We start from the raw sequence: 11,203 nt of genomic DNA on the forward strand, positions 1-11,203 counted from the left end.
ATATACATGAGGGAGAGACTATTCATTTCATCTCCTGGTGACTCTTCATATTTTCTATTATTTATTTACATCAATTACAGTTATTCACCCAATCCTGATGATTAGGTGTCAACATTCCCCCCCTTAATCTGAAGGGATGTTGGTGAGTCCAAGCATCGTTCTGAATCTTTCAAGCTTTTCTCTTCCAAGCGCTTTGGTGAAGATGTCTGCAATTTGCTCATTAGTGGAACAATGGCGGAGATGGATTGTTTTGGCCTCAACATGATGTCAAATCAGATGATATTTAGTATTTATGTGCTTCGTTCGATCATGGAACTTTGGGTTCTTGGCCAACTTTATTGCCGAGGTATTGTCAATCATGAGTGGAGTCAATTGTACTTGTTTTACCTGCAAATCTTCAAGAATTTTCTTGAGCCACACAATTTCTTTTGTTGCCTCAACTGCTGCCACATATTCTGCCTCTGTTGTGGAATCTGCTGGAACTGATTGTTTGTGTGATCTCCAAGAGACAACTCCTGATCCAAGACTCATAGCATAACTTGAAGTAAATACCCCAATTTCTTTGTCTCTATCAAAGTCTGAATCAGAGTATCCAATCAAGCTGAAGTCGCCCACCTGTGTATACTTGATTCCAAAGTCTTGAGTTCCCTTCAAGTACCTTAGAACTCTTTTTGCAGCAGACCAATGTCCCTCACAAGGCTTTTGCATAAACCTGGAGAGGATTCCAACATCAAACGAAATGTCTGGTCTGTCAGTAGTTAGGTAGTTGAGACTTCCTACAAGCTGTCTATACTTTGTTACATCCTCAAATTCTTTTCCTTCAATGGATGTGAGCTTTATGTTTTGTTCCATTGGAGTAGTAAGAGGATTGCATTCTATCATGCCAAACCTGTTCAACAGATCTCCAATGTACTTCTTTTGAGTTACTTCAATACCAAGATAGTAATGAACATAGCCCAAATCAGTCATTTCAAAACCTTTCCTCAATTCCTTCTTTATGGATGCAATGTAGCTTTCATTGTTCCTTGTCATCAAAAGATCATCTACATATACCACAAGATATACAATTGTTTTGCCAACCTTCTTGACAAAAGAAGTTGCATCATCAAGATCATAATGTTTGAAATTGAGTTTCAGAAGATGCTCAGTTAGTTTTTCAACCAGGCTCGCGGTGCTTGTTTAAGTCCATACAAGGATTTCACAAGTTTGCATACTTTATGTTTATGTCCTTTCACAGCAAATCCTTTAGTCTGGGACATAAAAATATTCTGTTTTAGATCTCCATTCAAGAAAGCAGTTTTTACATCCATTTGATGGACTTTCCAACCGTTCTGAGCTGCTAGGGCAAAGAGTGTCCGGTTGGTAGCCCATTTTGCTGTGGGGGCAAAAGTCTCCTCATAATCGACCCCTTCCCTTTGTGCAAAAACTTTTGCCACAAGCCTAGCTTTGTGCTCGTTAAGTGAGCCATCAGCTTTATACTTGTTTTTGTAGACCCACTTGCAGCCAATTGGTTTGATTCCTAATGGAGGATCAACCAGCTTCCAAGTGCCACTCTTTATCAGGGCATCATACTCCTTTTGCATCACTTCTTTCCACTCATCATGAGAAGCAGCTTCTTTGAAGGAAGTTGGTTTGAAATCTGTAGACAAATTCAATTCACAATCATAAGAAACATCCATATCAATAGGTGAATCAGAGTCATCTACATCGCCTCCATTTTGCCGGTTTGAATTTCTAGTTCCTGTCTTTCCAACCTCATCAAGATGAACACTTTCAAGTGTCTTTGTCAGCCACTTTGGGGGACCTTTCTCAGATGGTCCAGGCTGTTCTTTCGATTGAGTTGGGACTGAATCAAGATTGAGTCTCCCAATTCTATCAATCACATCACTTAAAGTATCATCCGTTGTTGGAGTTTCATGCGGGGGAGAGAGTGCCTCAGAAGAAGATTCCACAGGTTGATCTAGTATAGGAATCCCCCCTTCAAGATGTAGAATCTAATTATCAAATTCTTGAAATGATTTTGCATTTGCAAATCTATCCAAGCGATCAAGTTGTCGCTCAACAACATTGTCAATTTTGGATGTTTCAAGAAAGATTACATCTCTAGATACAACAAACTTTTTATTGTCTTCATCATAGAGATGGTATGCTTTGGAGGTGTTTGAATACCCCAGGAAGATACACTTACAACTCCTTGCACCGCGTTTGTTTCTATGTACCTTTGGTATCAAGGCATAACAGGAGGAACCAAAGACCCTGAGATGCTTTACTGAAGGAATGTGCCCATACCACATTTCATAGGGAGTCTTGTTTCTGATAGCATTAGATGGACATCTATTCTTTATATATACAACACATAGAACTGCATCAGCCCAAAACATCAATTTTACATTTTTGAAAAACATCATGGAGCGCACCATATTTAAGATTATCCTATTCATTCTTTCAGCTACACCGTTCTATTGGGGATTATAAGGCACAATTGTTTGATGTTTGATCCCATGTTGGCGAAGATAGTTTTCAAATTCATTGGAAGTGTATTCTTTTCCATTATCAGTGCGAATAGAGCCAATATGAGATTGTGCATCATTTTCAATCCATGTATGAAAGTTCTTGAATGTTTGAAAAGCAACAGATTTGTTCTTCAATAAATAAACCCAACACATTTTGGTGTAGTCATCATATATTTATTTCCATTTGCAGAAGGAACGGGCATTAGACCACATAAATCTTAATGAATGAGTTCAAGCTTTCTATGTGCTTTTGAATGTGAATCATGAAAAGAATGTTTGTTATGCTTTCCCAGAATGCAAGCATCACATTGCTTAAGTTTCCTAGGAATTGTAGGTAAACTAGTAACACCATTTTTCTTCAACAAGCGGAGGCTGTCATAGTTCAAATGTCCAAATCTAGCATGCCATAATAAACTTGATGGAAGTGTACCTTCTTCATAATGAGAATTGTATGAGAAATGTTGTGCACAAGCAAAGGTACCCTGCAGCTTGAGAAACCTTTCTTCTTCTATCCCCCTCATGACAAGTGAGTGGTCAATTTCTTTTCTCACCTCAAGCTTGCCATCAAACATATGAATGGAGTGACCTTTCTGGCGGATGTGGACCAAGGACAACAAGTTTCTCTTCAGCTGTGGGAGATATAGAACATGATGTAGAAGGAAGTCTGGCAGACCAGGCAATTTAAGCCTGATTGTGCCAAGCCCTGATGGCTTGAGTTTTGATTGGTCTGCAAAGTATACTGCTCCATCAATATTGTCAGTAAATTCTTCAAAAAAATCTTTTCTATGAGTCGTGTGGCAAGTTTCTCCTGAATCAAGCAACCAATCATTTTTCCAAGAAGCAACTGAAGCATTAAATAAATCTTCATTTACTCCAATATTACATTGTGCCAAAACATAATGAGCAGATTCAGGTGCTTTACCTTTGTCTGTGTCATTAGTTTTACCTTTGGGTTGGTTTCTTTGTTGCTCAATTTTGTCCCAAGGTAACTTGCACGTGGAGGCATCATGTGATCCATTTCTTTTGCATCATATGCAGTGCAAATCTGCCTTTTCTCCTTGAGAGTGTCTGCCCCCCTGCCTCTGAAATATCTTCCTCTTCCTCTTCAACCACCTCTTCCTATGGAAGAATATTGGGCAAGATTCTTTTCTTTATGAGCAAGGCACACAGCCTCTTCAGAAGATTCAGGGGCTGTCTTCTTTCCAAAAACTTTCTCTCTTTCAAATTTTTTTTTCACAAGAGAGTCAAAGGTAATATCTTTGAGATTTCCATTTGCTTGCAATGACTCAAGATAATTGGAGTAAGTAGGATAAAGTGCCTTGAGAAAAGCGATAAGAGGAATATCCAATTCAACCTTAGTGGCTTTGATATCATGCATTATAGATTTTACTTCGGATGCAAGAGCAAGAGGATCATTATTTTGTAATTCAAGAGTGAAGAGTTTAATCATGAGTTGAACAACTTCAAGTGCAAAGTGTGAGTCATAGAGTTCTTTTAGCTTTTGTAAGGCTTCAAAAGCATTTGCAAATGGCGAAATATGTCGACTCACCTCTTCGATGCTGCAGTTAATGCATAGGCTTTGCTATTCTTATTTTCCCAAATGGCGAACTCCTTGTCTGAGGTAGGTTGTTCTGGCTCTTTGTCTCTGTCTCCAACACACACTCCTTTCCACAACTCATTGAAAATGAGGGTGTGTTTTATCTTCCGGGACCACTCAGGATAGTTCTCCTTGCCAGTGAGAACTACTCCCACAATAGATATGATTGAATGCATTGTAAAATTTGTGTATTGTGGAAAAAAATCGCTCTTCTACTGGTAAAACAATTTCCACTTGCTATGTAAAAGAAAAAAAATGCGTTGTAGTAAAATATAGTTCTGATATGTATATATCAGAGGTATATTTGGTTATATTCAACAATGCATAAACTGAAGTAGATTTACCAGATAGCGATGGGGAGTAATGGGATAATGGTATATGGGGGAGGGGTCAACATTGTATATGAAAACAGAGAACGAAAAAATATGTTATGGACAGCGTTGTTACATCTCTACCAACAACGTTAACTCTGTGGTAATGAAGAGGCACACGTGCTATGGGAGGAGGCCAGTATGGCGTTTACAAGGAGGTCGGTATCATGGATGTGGGGAGTATTATGACAACAACGGTTATGAATTAAGTGGTAATACAAAAACTGTGTATTAACCGGACAACGTTCAACGTAATACAAAACTGTGTATTAACTGGACAATGTTCAACGTAATAGAGGGGCTAGGGACAGGTGATGGCGTTGTGTTTAATTGTGCAGAAGTATGGAGAGCGGATGGAGAGGTATGTTGAGTTATGACAATAGGATATGAATGCATTCAACATTTAATGTAAAACCACAACGTTATATGTAATCAGTTATCGTTCATCCGCCTGCTGCAAGAGCCACACCAAGGTCGCCCGAATATCAACCTTCCTTCCTCCTACGCACTGTTACAGCGTTCGGACACAGTCCTCAACATTCCTTCGACTGCGTGGTTCAACCTTGGCAGCGAAGGACTGTAGTGGGTTAGCACAATGAGTAAGGAAAACCAGCGTATGCCAGTGGGAGCATTACACAACGTTTGGACAGAGGCCAACTTTGGAGTCTTACACAACATTTGGAGTCTGTGAATGTACACCAAACTATCACACAAAGGGCAGAAATCAGACAATGATAACAGGCAGAGAAATTGACAGAAATGACAGAGACTAGAGCTGCTAGAAAAATGGCGTAAAGGAGTTACAGGAGCAGAAAACTAAAAAAAGAGGCTAGCTCTGATACCATGTCAGACCAGGAGGTAACTCCTCAAAACAATTCATTATATTCATCCAGGTTGGTCTTTATTGTATACATGAGGGAGAGACTGTTCATTTCATTTCTCGGTGACTCTTCATATTTTCTATTATTTATTTACATCAATTACAGTTATTCACCCAATCCTGATGGTTAGGTGTCAAAATCAATATCTATGCATTTTTTTATTTTCTTTTGAACTTTGCTTTCTACCAACCTACTAGTAATTGACAAGACAATAAAATATGCAAGTGTGCTTGATGCAAATCTTCATAGCCTGGTTTAGGCCCTTAAGAAAGTAGGTTTCCCTAATATGCCCATCACTTGGTGCAAGCAATATGAAATACCTACTTGAAAGGACACATGGATTCAACCCAGAAGTGCTACAAACTTTACTTTGTTGCCTCACATAATCACTTCCACTTGTACATATTCTCACTATACTTATCTGAGCTATGGATCATTATGTACCATCAAGTTGTACATATTCTTACTATACTTCTTTGGGTTATGGAGCCTCATGTACTATCAGGTGCACAATCACTAAAATGTTGCTTGTGTATTTTCTAATCTAGGGGTTGTGTACATTTCAAAGGGGGTTCTTTCAACACACATAGCATTTAAATTAAAGAGATGCCATTATACACAACCTAAAACCCTAACCTTTAACTAGTCTCGTCCTTTCAAAAACTTGGTGCCACATGCAAATTTGGAAAGCTTAATTAGAAGCTAAAGGAGGGGTGTCAAAGACTGAAAGAGAAATATCCATGGATTGCCAACCCTTTTGTCCCGAGAGGAAGAGATGACTAACTTGTGAATGTTACAACAATGGGAGGTTAGAAAGTGGGGCTAATACCAACAGAGACAAAATTATGAAAAAAAATCATGTGTTTCCCTATAGGATAACCTCCAAGGAAAAGAGCGGTCCAAAATAACGTATCAATCCAAGATGGGTATAATGGGGTTGGGTTTCCCCTCCGCACGACATACCATTGAGAGAAGCCCTCCATGAGCCTATACTGCACAAGACCTGCATGTAAACCTCGAAGTCAGAAGGATCCATAACCAACATTAAAACAGAATTAAAAGAATCAAGTTTATTAAACAACAAAGCCTTCATGCAAAAATGAAAACTAGAAGAAATTAATTGTCCGAACTCAATGACATTCTTGGTAAATTATGGAACTCGCTGTGACCAAAGAACTAAATTTGAGAAAAATAGTTCACTGTAGTTGTAGAGCTCGGAGGTTAGAAAATGGGGCTAATACCAGCAAAAACAAAATAATAATAAATAAGGTAAAATTCATGTATTTTCCTGTAGGATAACCTCAAAGGATGAGATCGGTCTAACCTCCAAGGACGAGAGTGGTTTGACTACTAGTTGCAAACATAACTAGCTAAACATTACCTAAGAACCATTTTAAAAAGGAACAGACGGTGTCAATCTATAAAATTACCTATCAATTCAAAATGGGTATGCTGGTAGCGTTTCTTCTCCTAACACATACCATCGAGAGAAGGCCTCCATGAGACTGTACTACACAAGGTCTCCATGAGCTTGTACTGCACAAGACCTTGAAGTCAGAAGGATAAATGGTGGTACAGAATCTTGTTACGAATTGTAACTAATACTTGTCTTCATGGCATAGCAAGAAAGCCTCCATGAGCCTGTATTGCACAAGACCTCGAAGTCAAAAGGATAAATGCTAGTAGAGAATCTTGTTACGAATTGTAACTAATACCCGTCTTCACGGCGCAACAAGAAGGTTGTTTCATGGCGAAGATACGGTTCCACCCGATCGCCTACATAGTCGGCTCAGGGTTTGTTTCACCACCCAACAAGAAGGTTATTCGGAGTTCATTACGTGCCTAATTATAGTTTTCTCTCAACAATTAATACAAATGGTTTAAAAAGTTTCAATCATCTAACATTCATCTAAGGGTTTAGAGAGGTACATGGTGGCAGTTTAGGGAGTTGTTTTCAAAGGGAAACGCCTTACGGCGTAAAATTAAAATAATTTGATTTTGAAATAACTTATATGAGTTTTGGGCAAGTGATATTGATAAGCCATGGTATTTGCCCATGGTATTGTAACAAAGCCTCTTTACATGTTAATAATATCCATGGTAAAATGGGGGCGAATATCCATGATTTAGAACTGTGTTATATTGTAGTTTTACTCTAAGTAAAGTTTTAATTTAAAAAATGTTATAAAATTAAATTAAAGTAAAATATTTATAAAAAAAATATTTTAAAATGAGTTAGGGTGTTATATATTTTCATGATATGTATATTATGATTTTCTTTTATCTAAATAATTGTTTGAAATTTTATTAATAAAGACAAAATTACAATATAAAAAAAATGATTTTAAAAAATATTCTAACATCTCACATCTCACGCCTACACATCTACTCTATACTGCACTGTAGAGCAGCGCAATTTATTATTTATTTTTGTTTATTAGCTCATGCTTAAAGTTAGTAGTGATTATTATATATGGTTACCATATAAATCAAATATTTAAATCAAGATTTTAACTTTGCATTGTGTTCAAATTTATTAAATATTTATGATATTTTTTTTGATAATTAATAAAATATTTTAAAAATTCGTTTGATTTCACATTAAAATAAGAGAGAGAAAAAAAGAAAAATAAAATTTCAATGAATGTTTAGTTTTAAATTTAAGAAACATATTTATAAAGTAGATATACTCTAAAGTGGATCGATGTGAAGTTTCATGTTAATATTAATTTTAGAGATCAAATGTTTTCATATGTATAGTCTATAGCTCATAGTTCATGGTCCAAGTTTGTTCGATAACTGATTGTAGTGTTTAATGATTAGTGTTGTGGTGTCCAACTATAACCTGCATGTAAGATCCCTTGAGCTATTAAAGTAAAAGGAATAACTAAGGTTGCTCAATTGATCCCGTTATTTTGATAAGCTAGACCATATTGAATTCTTAATTTGCAACTCATTCCTCTTTGTTATATGTTCCCCATAAATAGTTTCAAACAATCCTCTCTTTCTATTTGCAAGAATAGCCCTAACTTATCATTTATTTATACCCGCAAGATTGAAATGAGCAAAGTAAGTTGCAAGAAATCTTTGAAGCTAAAAACTTTCAATGTAATAGGGTTAGAATGTAATCTCAAACATCATCGTTGAAGTTATCTACTCGAAACTTTAGCAAAAATTTAAAAGGAAGCAACCATTATTTTATAGTTTAGAAGTATGCATTTGAAATTTGAAAGGATTTTTAGTTCCAATTTGATGTTAATTTTAAGCTTTCTACAAAGCATCCAGAGGGGCGGGGTGGAGAATGTCCAATGGAGGGGCATAATATAATAGCTAAGGACACATGCTTGTTGGTATTCACCATAAGAAATTTGAGAGGTAAGTTATAACCTTGCTTACCTGAGCATGAAGATAAGTGATAACCTTTGGTCGACCTGTAGGCTCATCAACAAACCCTTTCTAGCTATCCTAGTCTTTGTGAACGCAAATTCTTTCAGGATGGACCCAACAATAAAGTGATAAATATCTCTATCCATTCTCCTATTTGTTGTAAGACGCGAAAAAATATCTCAGTGCTAGCTGTGTGAATCTCTTATGGAATTATTACTTGCTTGTGATGTGATGTGATGGAGGCTACTAGCTCCCAACCTTTTATGCCCTCAATTTATTATCTTTGAGGTGGTCAATACTTCCACTTCCATGTTGGATAGATTAATAGTTTTATAGTGTGAGATATATTACTATTGTTCACATGGATCTAACTCCATTTTATAGTTTACATAGAAACATTAGAAGAACAAGTAGAAATTATAAGAGTCGGAGAAAGTATTGTATTGTTTCTTGAATATTGCCACATGTTATAACTTTGTTGTAGCGGCTACAACCACCCTCCAAAATTTTGGCCTGCACCCAAATTTGGAGCCTCCCTTGAGAGTTTCACTTGATGGTTTCATACACTCAGGTTCACTCTGTGAGCTCGTGTGAGCCTTCGTACCCACCTTGCTTGTTCATTCCACCCAAGCTTCTATATGTTGATGTCAATGTCTTGCTTGCGACCATGTTCTGGTCATGCTCAAGGTTTTCGCTTCGTGTGTACATGTTATGTTCGCTATGAAATCATCTGCCGCATTCACACACAGAGTCCCATCCATTGTCACACAAGTGTCGTCACGGTTGATCAATGATCAATCATGAGTGTTGCACTTGTCGCTTGCACCGTTGGTTGGTTTGAGTCGTCTCATCGTCAAGTCATGTTGGTGTGTGTTTGCAATATCACATTCACATCTTTCACTCTTTCACACACTTAGTCATTTTGCTGAAGTTCTAACGACCATAATCCCCTCTGACAGCCGAACTATCACCTCGCCATCGACTCAATCGACTATCACCCAGAACAGAGCAGAAGAACCAAGCAAGTCTTTTCAAGTTGTGCTGCACGCAAGCAATCTAATCAACTTTCATGCTGGCCACCCAGAGAGTCGGACCCGACAGCCACCCCGAGACTGAATCCCCTCAAAGATTGCGCAGAGGCTGCTGACCTTGCTCGCTCTGATGACTGAGGAAATTGCACAGACAGGTCGGACAGACACCCAGTGCCTGTCCTTGTCTCCCTCAGAAAATTGCGCAGTTTTCATGAGCAGGCCTTCTGCTGCCCACAGTCCGCTCAGCTTAGAAATTGGGCAGAGATTATTAGCAGGCCAGCCTCCCAGCCTTAGCGCAGTTTCCCTGGCCAGCAGCTCCCAGTAGCAGACTGTCAATTCCCTCTAGGAATTGCGCAGTTTTTGCTGCCAAGCTCACGACTGCTGACTGCCTGTTCCCCTTGGGAATTGCGTAGTTTCTGTTGTCAGTGACCCAACAACCAACTGCTAGTTCCCTCTAGGAATTGCACAATTTTGGCTGCCAGGCTCTCGGCCAGTTCCTCCAAAAAACTACTCAATTTATGCCTGTTGATCCTCCATGCAAACCCGACTTATTCCTCTAGAAAATTGCGCAAATTTTTGCTGTCAAGCCCCTGCTGCCTGCTCGTTACAGAAAATGCACAGATTTTGTCTGCCTTGCCTTCCTGTAGCCTGAAATGTCCCTCCCAAAATTTGCGCAGTTTTTCCTTCTAGCCGATCCAGACCTTGTGGACAATCACTATCGACTTGGATTGCCCATCTTCATCACCTAGTGACTCTTGTACAATTTTCATCAGCAGTGCCCAGAGTCATCATCCTGCCTCCCAACCTTGCTGCCTCTCCCAGTCACCTGCATCCGAAATGATCATGTGTCGTGGTGGACTAGGATGTTTTTAGATTTGATGTCATCTCGTCATGAGTGACTGCAAGTACAAGTACACTAACAATCATGGTGCGACGACAAATGGGATGAACGAAGGGAGCACATGCAGAAGGACATGTTCACTAATGGACGAGCAAACATGCAAGATGTGCTCATTGATGGAAAAACGAATGAACATGCACCTTTCGCGAATATATGAGCCTGTCAAGCCTTCGAACATACAAGCAAGGAGCAACATGCCAAAGCAACATCAAGGGAACCAACGACCATCGAAGACTCCACGCACTTTTCCATTGGGAGGTGAAGCTGTGATACACCATGAAGACATCCATCACCCAATAGCACTACAGCTCGACATGCACTCCAATAGCAGCACGAATGTACCAGCACTGTCATGTCGATTCATGTCACGAGTCATGTTGTCCACATCTCGACTGTGGGCCATGTTGTCAAATCAATGTATTGTAACGTGGAAGTTCAAGGGACCCACTTGTTGTACAAAGAGTCATGTAAAGTCGAAAAGTCATGGAAGTCAAACAATCATGAGGGTAGTCGAACAACCAT

Source organism: Pinus tabuliformis, chromosome 3_2 (genome assembly GCF_031772625.1).
Source record: "Pinus tabuliformis cultivar Carrire ecotype Pingquan chromosome 3_2, CPIR1, whole genome shotgun sequence".
Lineage (NCBI taxonomy): Eukaryota > Viridiplantae > Streptophyta > Pinopsida > Pinales > Pinaceae > Pinus > Pinus tabuliformis.